General features: G+C 45.8%; 1 long non-coding RNA gene across 1 annotated transcript in view; it reads right to left on the bottom strand.

The window, feature by feature from the left end:
- LOC148131635 (uncharacterized) overlaps nt 1–13,985 on the bottom strand; it is a 65,655-nt gene that overhangs the window by 38,020 nt on the left and 13,650 nt on the right. The gene's annotated exons all lie outside the window — the stretch shown is intronic.

Raw genomic sequence — 13,985 nt, 5'->3', positions numbered from 1 at the left:
GCTGTGTGAACCAGTGGTGGGATTCAATTTTTTTTTTTACTACCGGTTCTGTGGGTGTGGTTTGATGGGCGTGGCAGGGGAAGGACACTGCAAAATCCCCATTCCCTCCCCAGCCCACTAACCTGCTTTCCAGCTCTGTTCTCCTGTGCAGGGCAACCAAAGAAGACCCAGCCGATCAGCTGGGACTCGGGAGGCAGAGAATAGATGGGGGCAGGGCCAGTCAGAGGTGGTATTTGCCGGTTCTCCGAACTACTCAAAATTTCCGCTATCGGTTCTCCAGAACTGGTCAGAACCTGCTGAATATACCACCTCTGGTGTGAACCCACGCCTGCCACTCGCATCAAACAAACCCCTCCAACCTCCGGGCTGCCAAGCCGGAGAAGTTGGGAGACCACTGATCTTAGTCAAACCTTCCCATTCATCCTTCAGAGCTGCAGAATGGCTAACAGTGTTAGGCACTCCCTTACGAGCCTCCCCTGTCAAGATCTGGAAGCATGGAAGAAACGCCCAAATATTGGTGGTAACATTCAAGTTGCTTCCTTGGCGTAAAACTTGCATGAAGCGATTCATTTGTAGGGACAGATCAAATAACTAGATCAAGGCTAGCGGCTAACTGGGTTAAATAAACCCAGTCTGCTCAAAAGCCTTCACAACAGGCCCTTGACCCAGGAAGTGAACATTACATTAAGTTAAAGAGTTTTTCTTTAAATATTAGAAAATATCATCTTCCTGAGCTTTTTTTTTTTTTTTTTTTGCAGCTGGAATTGAGGTGCCACTTAAGTGATAAGCTACTGACAAACTCCTTTTTGTCGATTATTTCTCTTCCACTTACCTCCTGGTATTTTTCCGGTCCCTCCTCTCCCAATCTTTTGCTCCCACGATTCTAATGCCAATGTTTTTTTGCTTTCATTTCTACATTTTTGTCCTTCTGTTAGGGGTTTAGACAGCGGTGGGCTTCAAACATTTTAGCAAAGGGGTCTCTGCCTGGTTGTAGGTGGGCGTGGCCATGGTGGGCGTGGCCTAGTGGGGGGGAATGTTTTTGCCCTCCCCGGTCTCAGCCATTCCTTGAGTATTGAAGATAACGCAGTTAATATACCCCTATACGCAGTTATAATTCTGGCCACACCTAACCCATTATCCCTAAATGCTATTAACCCTATAACACAGTGGCCCCCAACCTTTTTTGTGCCGCGGCCCGGTACCGGCATCACAAAATGATCCGCGGCCCGGTACCGGCATCAGCACGCATGGCAAGGCGAGCCGAATGACCAGCCAGCCAGCCGTCCTCCACTTCTCCCCGCCACCTTCAACTCCTCCTTTGTACCTTTGTCGATGGGCTTCGGGACGGCTTCGGGATGGTCGTTCGGCTCGCCTTGCCTTGGGTGCTGAAAGAATCCTCGCGCCTTAGTTTTGTTCAAAGCCGCCCCCCCCTTCGATGAAACTAAGGCGTGAGGATTCCTTCAGGACCCAAACGCCGCTTTCCAACTGGAAAAGCTCACCGGAAGCACTTTCTCATCAAAACAAGATGGTGGCGCCCAGCAAACCGGCGGCCCGGTAGAAAATGTTCCACGGACCGGTCCCGGTCTGGGGCCCAGTGGTTGGGGACCCCTGCTATAACATGTCTACATCCCTACCCTATTCCGACCCTCACTAACTGATCCCCACCTAGTGCCACCTTCACCATGTTTTAACCTAAGTCCTAATTACCACCTATATGTGCCCCAACCCGCTTTAACAATACGCACCACATCCATAAAGAGCCAGTTCCAGCAGCCCTGCAGTTGCTTCAGAATCCATCCTCCATCCCCGCAGTTGTTGCAGAATCCATCCTCAGCTCTGCTGAGTCATTCCAAAGCCATCGGCCAGCACACAAGCGGAAATACAGATCCTGCAGCAGCAGAGATAAGGTGACATAGCCAGCTGACTTGCTGCGAGGCATATTCGGAGCTGACGGACTCTGGGTGTACTCAGAACCCGACACCCAGGCTCTGGAGGTTTTCCTCGAGCCTCCGGGAGGGCGAAAACAGCCTCCCCAGGCTCCGGAGGCTCTCTGGAAGCCGGAAACGGGCCCAATTCCGGCCTTCTCAAACTTCCGGGAGGCCCGTTTTTCGCCCTCCCCGAGCCTCCGTGTGTGCCCTTACACTTACCTGCATCCAAAACGGGCCGTTGTGGGGGCTCCTGGGAGGGGAGGGGGTGAGGTGGGTGGGGTCAGCCAGGAGTGGGATTTGGGGTTCTCCGAAATGCACAGTCTTAGCTAGGGGCTCTCCCGAACCCCTGCGAGCCCCCAGCAGCCCGTCCTTGAGTTTAGAGCAGTGTTTTTCAAGCTGGCTGTAGAATTTTGGGAGTTGAAGTCCGCATGCCTTAAAGTGGCTAAGAATGAGAAACACTGATCGATAGGATGTTTCTTCAGACTGGGGAAAGCTTTTGAAACGGAATGGATACAGAGACACCTCCATAGCCTCTTACATAATGTTACTATGACATTGGGGAATATGGTTTATACAGTCCCTGGGCCAATCCCACCTCTCTAAAGTCTTGGGAGAGGCTCCTCCGGATACGGTTATGGAATTGTAATTTGTGTGTGTGTGTATGTAATAGAAGGGGCAAAGTAATCTAATTATATGTATTTAATGACATCTAAATTAAAACGCATTTAGTTTCAGTCCTAGCCTCGTTGACTTCTTTTACCTGTGTTGGGGAATGTACAGATCTCCTGTGCCACCAAAAGGTGAGTTAGGATTCTTGGCTTGGAAAAAAATTTGAGAAGTCCTATTGATTTCCTTTGACCCAGGATTCGGGCCCACCTGTAGTTGCTGAGGTTGCTGTCTGTTTATTCCCTGCTTTTATTCTGATGGATTTTGGTTGCATTCTTTAATGATGAACCCAACAATGAGAGCCTGCAGGAGTAATTTGGAATTTTCTAATCCATCTCCCCTTTGGCCATAAACTTTCACTGTTTCTGGCCTATCACCTTCTTCGACTGAATTCAGCCAGCTCTTTATGAGGAAACATTTCTGGCAGTAGCTTTTCAATACCTCAGGTGCTTTGTGACTATTGATTACTCTGGTGAAATAATTTAAATGTCTTGACAAATTCTGATTCCCCCTTCCAAATATACCAAATATCTCTAATGTTTCCTCACAGGACTCATAATAGTGTGTTCTGGTTTTGTTTTTTCCCTCTGGAAATGTGTTTGATCACAACCAGCCATCTTTGGGAAGTTGCTTATTGTTAACCTGTATTTTCTTTCCCTTCTAGCTCCAACCTTGGCAACTTTTAAGACTTCTGGGAGTTGAAGTCCACAGGTCTTAAAGTGGCCAAGGTTGGACATCCCTGCTGTAGCTGGAATGGATACTATTTGCTTAGGTGTATAATTTTGACTTCGCAAAGGTTGCCAACTTCACAAAGTTACCTCCTTCAATGGTGGGGATAATCTTGTTAAATGGGCATTTGCTCACTATATATATATATATATATGTGTGTGTGTGTGTGTGTGTGTGTGTGTGTGTATATATATGTGTGTGTGTGTGTGTATCTTTGGTTATTCGGGTTTTCTCCCGCGTAAGATTGGAAGTATCTAGGCAACGTTTGATGAAGTCTCATTCATCATCTTCAGGCTTGTGTCTTCTGCTCTGTGCTTCTCAGAGTAATTACTTCATCGAAACGCTTGCCTAGATACTTCCAATCTTACGCGGGAGAAACCCGAATAACCAAAGATTCACATACAAATACCTCATTATAGTTGTGCTTTTAAAGTTGTAGCAACGTTTCGGCAGAATCTCATCTGCCATCATCAGGCTTGAGATATATATATACACTGCTCAAAAAAATAAAGGGAACACTTAAACAACACAATGTAACTACAATCACACTTCTGTGAAATCAAACTGTCCACTTAGGTAGCAACACTGATTGACAATCAATTTCACATGCTGTTGTGCAAATGGAATAGACAACAGGTGGAAAGCATAGGCAGTTAGCAAGACATCCCCAATAAAGGAGTGGTTCTGCAGGTGGTGACCACAGACCACTTCTCAGTTCCTGTACTTTCTGGCTGATGGTTTGGTCACTTTTGGATGCTGGCGGTGCTTTCACTCTAGTGGTAGCATGAAATGGAGTCTACAACCCACACAAGTGACTCAGGTAGTGCAGCTCATCCAGGATGGCACATCAATGCGAGCTGTGGCAAGGTTTGCTGTGTCTGTCAGCGTAGTGTCCAGAGCATGGAGGCGCTACCAGGAGACAGCCCAGTACATCAGGAGACGTGGAGGAGGCCGTAGGAGGGCAACAACCCAGCATCAGGACTGCTACCTCCACCTTTGTGCAAGGAGGGACAGGAGGAACACTGCCAGAGCCCTGCAAAATGACCCCCAGCGGGCCACAAATGTGCATGTGGCTGCTCAAATGGTCAGAAACAGACTCCATGAGGGTGGTATGAGGGCTCGACGTCCACAGGTGGGGGTTGTGCTTACAGCCCAACACCATGCAGGATGTTTGGCATTTGCCAGAGAACACCAAGATTGGCAAATTCGCCACTGGCGCCCTGTGCTCTTCACAGATGAAAGCAGGTTCACACTGAGCACATGTGACAGATGTGACAGGGTCTGGAGATGCTGTGGAGAACGTTCTGCTGCCTGCAACGTCCTCCAGCATGACCGGTTTGGCAGTGGGTCAGTAATGGTGTGGGGTGGCATTTCTTTAGGGGGCCGCACAGCCCTCCATGTGCTCACCAGAGGTAGCCTGACTGCCATTAGGTACTGAGATGAGATCCTCAGACCCCCTGTGAGACCATATGCTGGTGTGGTTGGCCCTGGGTTCCTCCTAATGCAAGACAATGCTAGACCTCATGTGGTGGCTGGAGTGTGTCAGCAGTTCCTGCAAGACAAAGGCATTGATACTATGGACTGGCCCGCCCGTTCCCCAGACCTGAATCCAATTGAGCACATCTGGGACATCATGTCTCGCTCCAACCACCAACGCCATGTTGCACCACAGACTGTCCAGGAGTTGGGGGATGCTTTAGTCCAGGTGTGGGAGGAGATCCCTCAGGAGACCATCCGCCACCTCATCAGGAGCATGCCCAGGCATTGTAGGGAGGTCATACAGGCACGTGGAGGCCACATACACTACTGAGCCTCATTTTGACTTGTTTTAAGAACATTACATCACGGTTGGATCAGCCTGTAGTGTTTTTTTCCACTTTAATTTTGAGTGTAACTCCAAATCCAGACCTCCATGGGTTGCTAAATTTGACTTCCATTGATAATTTTTGTGTGATTTTGTTGTCAGCACATTCAACTATGTAATGAACAAAGTATTTAATAAGAATATTTCATTCATTCAGATCTAGGCTGTCTTATTTTTGTGTTCCCTTTATTTTTTTGAGCAGTGTATATGACAGTAACTTTATTCAGTTGATGGTAGCTTCTGTTGTGGATGGAGGCTTAAGATCATGCATTCCCTCAAGTTACTTTAAAAAAACAACCTAAACCCAGCATTAGGAAGGTGGAATTACAGTGCTGAACATATAAACTTTTCCAGTGAACGAAACAAGCCAGTGTTTGTTTCTTTGTTCATATAACCGATTCCATAGGTGACAAAGAACTGTCCAGGGTGCTGGAGTCCAGTTGCCTCCTGAAAAAAAGCACCCTGGATGACTTTATAGCTACACAATTTGGGATGAACACCCTTGGAATGGTGTGGGAGTAGGAATTGATTTCCAGGGGGGGAAAAATTGCAGACTACAGGAACCACTCAAGTGACCCTGAGGACACCGATAAACCTCCAAGTGCTTCCATGACCTTCTAAAACAGGGGTCGTCAAACTTGACAACTTTAAGACTTGTGGACTTCAACTCCCAGAATTCATCCTCCAGTCATGTTATCTCAGGAATTCTGGGAGTTGAAGTCCACAAGTCTTAAAGCTGCCAAGTTTGAAGAGCCTTGCTCTAAAAGGATGCAAATGACCAGCTGCTGGCAAGGTATATAAATCCTTTGATTTCCCTCCCCCCCCCGCCATCCAGTCAGAGCTGAAGAAGCTTCTTGGATGAGAAGCGAAATGTCTCCAAAAGAAAAAAATTAGAAAGTCCAGTTGCCTCTTGGGACAAGTTTTTTGAAGTCAAGTTGGGTGCAATATGGATTCTGGCCACTAGATGGCAGCAAGCAACTCCCATCTTGATTTCAGCTGATGGTTGGAAAACCTCCAAGTGGGAAACAGGTTTGAATCAGGTTCAGAATCCCAGAATAACAAGAGTCCGACCCCTTGCTCAGGCCATTTCAGACAAATGGCTGTCCCGTCCCATCTTAGAAACCTCCAGCGATGGAATCCATGGTTCATGCACGCGGTATTCCATCCTGTCTTGCTGACTGGAGAATTCTGGGAATGGAGGCCTGGAGATTTCTGGGAGTTGAAGTCCACACACACCTTTTGTAAAGGCAGAGAGTAGAGCACCATTCTTTTCACTTGTGAAATTGGGAGAAGTTTATAAGTGTCAGTTTCAACCCTCAGAGGATTGAGGGCTAGCCTAGAGCCACAAAAAATACCTCTGGTTATGTAATGATGTAATTCTTAATTTGATGTGTAAATTGTGATTCAAGCCTCAAGCTAAAAAAAAAAGGAGGAGAGAATCCATTTTCCCTTGAAGAGTTCTCCTCTCAATATCGAATCAGTCAGAGGTGGTATTCAGTCAGTTCTGATAGATTCTGGAGAACCGGTAGCGGAAATTTGAAGTAGTTCGGAGAACCGGTAAATACCACCTCTGGTTGGCCCTGCCCCTATCTATTCACTGCCTCCTGAGTCCCAGCTGATTGGCTGGGTCTTCTTTTATTGCCCTGCACCAGAGGACAGAGCTGGAAAGCAGGTTAGTGGGGTGGGGAGGGAATAGAATAGAATTCTTTGATTGGACACACAAGGAATTTGTCTTGGTGCAAATACTCTCAGTGTACATAAAAGATACATTCGTCAAGAGACAAGAATCATCAGGTACAACACTTAATGATAGTCATAGGGTACAATAAGCAATCAAGTCTATTAATAATAATAATAATAATAATTAATAATTATTAAATAATAATTAATATATATAATAATAATAATTAATAATTATTAAATATTAATAATTAATAATAATAGATGTATTCACAACTATGTATACACTTATACTTATTATCTTGTAAACAATTGGCAAATCAAATAAATAAATAAAATAAATAAATAAAATAAATAAAGTCATACTAGGAAACAGTCCGTATAAATTGTAAAGATACAAGCGACAAAGTTACAGTTATATAGTCACAAGTGGGAGGGGATGGGTGATAAGGAGTGATGAGAAGATTAATAGTAATAATAGCGCAGACTTTGTAATAGTTGAACAAGGTGGAGGGAATTATTTGTTTAGCAGAGTGATGGCGTTTGGGGACAAACTGTCCTTGTGTATGGTTGTTCTGGAGTGCTTTGAGGGAAGGAGTTGAAACACTTTATGTCCGGGATGTGATGGGGTCTGTAAATATTTTCACAGCCCTCTTTTTGACTCGAGCATTATGCAGGTCCTCGATTGAAAGCAGGTTGGTAGTAATTGTTTTTTCTGCAGTCCTAATTATCCCCTGAAGTCTGTGTCTGTCTTGTTGGGTTGCAGAACCAAACCAGACAGTTATAGAGGTGCAGATGATAGACTCAATCATTCCTCTGTAGAACCGAATCGGCAGCTCCTTGGTCAGTTTGAGCTTTCTGAGTTGGCGCAGAAAGAACATTCTTTGTTGTGCTTTTTTGATGACGTTTTTGAAGTTAGGTGTCCATTTTAGGTCTTGTGATATGATAGAGCAGTGGTCCCCAACCTTTTTGTACCAGGGACCGGTTTCAAGCAGAAACATTTTTTCAAGGACCGAGGGGAGAGAATCGAGTTTGGTAGTTTGCTTGCAGCGTTTCATTACCTGACTAGGTAACATCTGATGTTGTTACCTAGTCGGGTAATAAACGTCTGCCAGCAAACCACCAAGTTCAGGGAGCGCCTCGGCCCTGCCTCCTCAGCCCCATCCCTCAGGTGTCTCCCTCCCTCCCTCCCTCAGGTGTCTGCCTCGTTCCTCTCTCAGTCGCTCTCTCGCTCCTCCAGCAGCCCAAGCGGGGGTGGCTTTTCCTGTCGCCACAGCCTGAGCGCCGTTCACCCCACCCGCCCGCCCGCCCGCTGCAGTTCAATCCACAGTGCTCCGTTCTACCTGCCTGCCTGCCTGCCTTCTTCGCTTCGGAGCAGCTTCGGCTGATAAAAAGAGGCGAATAGTTATTATTCTCAGCGAAGCTGCTCCTAAACAACCAGACAGGCAGGCAGGCAGAACGAGCACTGTGGATTGAACCGCGAGCGGGTGGCGGGCGGGGTGGGGTGAACGGGCGCTCGGGAAGCTGCGGCGACAGGAAAGCCACCCCCGGCTTCTTTGAAGCAGTTTCTTCCTGGGCTGGTGGAGGAGCGAGAAAGCGACTGAGAGAGCTGACCCAGAGAGAAGGACAGGCTTCGGTTGCTTCCTCCCTCCCCTTCTTTCATTTGTGTCCTTGATCCCGATCCCAGCAGCATTCACCGAAGGCGAAGAAAGCCGCCATTTTTTTTATTTTATTTTTCTTTGCGGCCCGGTAAAGAGTGCTCCACGGACCGGTACCGGTCCGCGGCCCGGTGGTTGGGGACCCTGTGATAGAGCCTAGAAATCTGAAGGTCTTTACTGTTGATACTGTGTTGTCTAGCATTGTAAGAGATGGTGGTATGGGAGGGTTTCTTCTAAAGTCTACTACCATTTCTACGGTTTTGAGTATGTTCAGTTCCAGATTGTTCTGGTTACACCACGAGGCAAGTTGAATGGAGATTTTGCAGTAACCTTCCTTTGCCACGCCCAACAAGTCACGCCTACAGAACCAGGAGTAAAAAAAAATAAAAATGAATACCACTACTGGAATCAGTCCTTCAGGTATACAGGCAAGAAATTCATTGTATTCCTCTTTTCTACCTCTTTCCAAGCACTGCAGTCACCTGACTTCCCTCCAAAAATAATGGAAAAATACAGATTTTATACACTCCCAAGGCGGCCGTGGGACAGTGCCAAAATAAGAGGGGAAGTAGCTAACGGATAAATTAAGTCGGTCTCTTTACCGTGCTAGGGGAAATGGATTTATTTATATAACCTCTAGATAGTCCACAGCTTACAGCAGTTCATTTAGTAACTGTTCAAAGTTACATCACTGAAAAAAAAGTGACTTAACAAGCATCTCCATGGCCACGTGATCAAAATTCAGATGCTTGGCAACTGACTTGTATTCATGATGGTTGCAGTGTCCTGGGGTCACGTGATTCCCTTTTGCGACCTTCTGACAAGCAAAGTCAATGGGAGAAGCCAGATTCACTTAGCAATCCTGTTATTAACTTAACAACTGCAGTGATTCGCTTAACAACGGTGGCAGGAAAGGTTGCAACATGGAGAAAAATTCACAATGGGTGTCTTGGTTAGCAACAGAAATTGTAGGCTTAGCTGCGTTCATAAATCGAGGACTACCTGTATTCTGTATTAGCAAAATCGTAGATATGTTACATGGATTGGTTTCCATATATATTCTGGGTCAGGAGAGCCAAATCCGTGGCTTGTAATCTCTAAACTATTTCAGAATAGAATAGAATAGAATAGAATAGAATAGAATAGAATAGAATAGAATAGAATAGAATAGAGTAGAGTAGAGTAGAGTAGAGAGTAGAGTAGTAGAATAGAATAGAATAGAATAGAATTCTTTATTGGCCAAGTGTGGTTGGACACACAAAGAATTTGTCTTGGTGCAAATGCTCTCAGTGTACATAAAAGAAAAGACACATTCATCAGGAGTAAAGAATCATAAGGTACAACACTTAACGATAGTCATATGGTACAATAAGCAATCAAATCATACTAGGAAACAGTCAATATAAATTGTAAGGATACAAGCAACAAAGTTACAGTCACAGGTGGGAGGGGATGGGTGATAAGGAGTAATGAGAAGATTAACAGTAATAGTATTGCAGACTTAGGAAATAGTTGGACAGTGTTGAGGGAATTATTTGTTTAGCAGAGTGATGGCGTTCAGGAAAAATCTGTCCTTGTGTCTAGTTGTTCTGGTGTGCAGCGCTCTATAGCATCATTTTGAGGGTAGGAGTTGAAACAATTTATGTCCGGGATGTGAGGAGTCTATAAATATTTTCACAGCCCTCTTTTTGACTCGTGCAGCATACAGGTCCTCAGTGGAAGGCAGGTTGGTAGTAATTGTTTTTTCTGCAGTCCTAATTATCCTCTGAAGCCTGTGTCTGTCCTGTTGGGTTGCAGAACCAAACGAGACAGTTTTAGAGGTGCAGAGTGGTTCACCAGATCTAAAAAATGAAATAAAGACTCCATTTCATAAAGTTTCCCCCTCAGAATTATCAAAGAAGGAGTCTTGGGCTTTATTAAGAGCTGAGGGATTCGCTTTCAGAACAGAAATGAAACTTCTCTCAGAATCCATTACTCATAAAATTCTATTCCTAGTTTTTCCACTTCCCATCCCAGTATTGGCTGATTTTCATTAGCCTTAGTTAAATGTTGGAGTAAAACTTTTTATTATTATTATTATTCCCTTTCTTCCTTTTTAAATGGGAAGTTACAAGTGTTCAACAACTGAGAATAACACACCCGTTACTGAGTTACAAAAAGATCCAGATATAATATTTGGTGCTCAAAATTGGCCAGAATTTTCTATTTTCCTTTCAGTCAGGCCAAAATGGCTCGGCCTGGATCTCAAAAAAGATACCTGATTATTCCCTGATGGTGTTTAGGTTTAATTGTTTTTAACTCAAATTTGTTTCCATTCTGAAGGAAAGCAATTAAGGGGGGAACCAACACCCTTGAGAAACAGTTCTAAATCAGCAGACATTTGAAACAAGCAGGGGAATATCAAGCATAATTTAAATGAAATTATTTAACGGGTGTTAATTATAGGGCCTTTGGTGCTCTTTGAGTTTGGTTATTTTCTTGCAGACATTTCATTACCCAGCTTAGTAACATCTTCAGTGTGAAGGAGGGTGGAGTTTCCTCTGAAACACTGAAGATACTATGCCTGTTTGATTAATGAAACATCTGTAAGAAAACAATCAAGCCCAGAAACCAATAAGGACCCCACCGTTCAACCCTGATCTACACATATTATCTTAATTAATTGGGTATTAATTAATCTGAAGAACAAAAATACTGAAATGAAGATGGATATATTACTCAGCTCTGCCTGTTATCCAGGAAGATTGTAGTTATGCTTTGAAAAGCGTTGCACAGAAACTATTGGCAACCATTACCTTAGACCAGGGGTATCAAACTCAAGGCTGGTGGGCTGGATCCAGCCCACGGGGTGCTTAGAACTGGCCTGCGGGACCACCCTGGAAACAGCAAAGGACTGGCCCGCGGTGCCTCTGCCAGTGAAAATGGAGCTCGTGAGGGCTGCGGACGCCGTTCCTGAGCTCCATTTTGACTGACAGACAGCAGGAGGCTGTGGTAGCCGAAAATGGAGCTCATGAGGGCCACGGACGCCCCTCCTGAGCTCTGTTTTCACTGGCAGATGGTTGCAGGAAGCCGTGGCAGCCAAAAACAGAGCTTGTGAGGGCCACAGGCGTTGCTCCCGAGCTCCGTTTTTGCTGGCAGCAGGTTGCAGGAGGCCATGGCAGCTGAAAATGGAGCTCATGAGGGCTGTGGACGCCCCTTCTGAGCTCTATTTTCACTGGCAGACGGTTGCAGGAGGCCGTGGGAGCCGAAAACAGAGCTCGTGAGGGCCACGGGCATCCCTCTCGAGCTCCGTTTTCGCTGGCAGACGGTTACAGGAAGCCATCGCAGCTGAAAACGGAGCTTGGAGCCCGTTTTCGCTGGCAGAGGGCTCGGGCCCCCACAGGCGCCCCTGACACGAGTGATATCGAGCTGGCCATGCCCACCCTGGCCCCCCTCGAGGTCAAACCCAACCCTGATGTGGCCCTCAATGAAATCAAGTCTGATCCCCTGCCTTCAACTGACACTTCTTCAAATACTTTTCTTTTTTCCAATTTCTTTCATTCAAATCAGGCTGCCCATATGTAAACTTTAGTTCTGGGGACAAGGGTGTTTCTAAAGTAAGGTTAAAAAAATAATAATCAAGATGGCGGCCACAATGGGGTTGCCATCTTGACCAGTTTGGTCCTATCCTGTGGATGCTCCTGTTATTGTAACTTTGGGTGGCAATCAAACCATTCTGCCATTTTTCTTTTAAGGTGTGTGAACTTCAACACCCAGAATCCCCCAGCCAGCAATGCTGGCTGTGGGATTTCTGGGAGTTGAAGTCCATACATCTTAAAACTGAGGTTATGTTTTAATTGCATTGTATGTACAGTGTCATAACCTTGTTTATTTGGTCAGCAGAAAGGCAGGAGTTCAACCTCATGCAGATCGGGGTGTTGACACGGGAGATGGGGGCTTAATTCCCTTTTTTGGTTAGGGACTCAGCAGGGTTCCCTTTCAATACGTTCGGTCAGGAAATGCCTTCTCAAAAAATGTAAGCAACATGGGAGAGTCGCACCGGCCAGCCAAGCGTATCCTTCCATGAAATTGTGTCCTTCACAAGCCCCCTTCAAGATACAAGTCAAAAAGGCAGATGTTGGAAGAGCTCCCAACAGCAGTGAAGGCCTCGGGGCCCCTCCCTGTGTCCAGACTCGCATGTCCTAAAAGCAGCAGGGATTTAGGTGGGATGGACCATCAGCGGTGACTCAGCAAGACCTCAGGCTCCAGATTGGGTGAAGTCATGTCTCAGGATTGGAAGCAGATGTGAGCGGTGAATCTCTGCAGCTGTGCAGCCCTCGATGCAAGCCAGATGGGGCGCCCAGAATGGACTGGAGATGGAGATGGATGGAGGAGGGAGGCCGAGACCTCGAGGGATGAAGGCCGGAAATGTGATCTCTCCTTTTTACCCCTTCACTCCAAGAGAAAGGCCTACAGCCAAACTCATCTGACAGATCAGACAAAGGTCTTCTTACCTTTCTCTCATACTTCTAGGAGGTCAAGCACAGGACAATATTTGGGAGTCTTGGTTCTTGGTTCACACCTAGAGTACTGCATCCAGTTTTGGTCACGACCCTATAAAAAAGATGTTGAGACTCTAGAAAGAGTGCAGAGAAGAGCAGCCAGGGTGATTAGGGGACTGGAGGCTAAAACATACGAGGAACGGTTGCAGGAACTGGGCATGGCTAGTCTAGTGAAGAGAAGGACCAGGGGAGACATCATAACAGTGTTCTAATATTTGAGGGGCTGCCACAGAGAGGAAGGGGTCAAGCTATTTTCTAAAGCTCCTGTAGGCCAGACAAGGAATAATGGATGGAAACTGAACAAGAAGAGATTCAACCTGAAAATAAGGAGAAATTTTCTGACAGTGAGAACAACCAATGGAACAGCTTGCCTTTGGAAGTTGTGGGGAACTTCATCACTGAAGGCTTTCAAGAAGAGACTGGACTGCTATCTAATCAGAAATGGTGTAGGGTCTGCTTGGGATGGGGGTTGGACTAGATGACCTACAAGGTCCCTTCCAATTCTGTTAATCTGTAATCTGATTGTATAGGGAGAGGAGTCTAGTGGTTACAGGAAAAGCAGTCAAGAGCTGGGGTGGATGAAAGGATCCCCAACGAGGAGGGCACATAGGTTGAGATTTGAACTGAAGGAACTTCTTGGATGAGAAGCGAAACATCTTCAAAGAAAAACAAGAAAGCCCAGTTGCTTCTTGAAAAAGCACCTTTGGGATGGGCTGAGATCCTTCAACTTTTGCCGCTTTCTGGAGATGGTGCGAAGACTGGTTCCAGATGGAAATGTTTACTGGGGCCAAAGGTCACTAACCCTGTCATTAAATGAAAAGGCATAACATGAGCCACACTCAATCAAATCTTTATTACGGTCATAGGCCAACATAAGGCGGGTGGGATCCAAAGAATAATTTTAAAAGTTAAAAACATA

The sequence above is a fragment of the Notechis scutatus genome, chromosome 2 (genome assembly GCF_049901735.1).
Source record: "Notechis scutatus isolate UNSWTSFEM ecotype Mainland chromosome 2, rNotScu1.2, whole genome shotgun sequence".
NCBI lineage: Eukaryota > Metazoa > Chordata > Lepidosauria > Squamata > Elapidae > Notechis > Notechis scutatus.
This window is presented reverse-complemented; position numbering and strand designations above follow the sequence as displayed.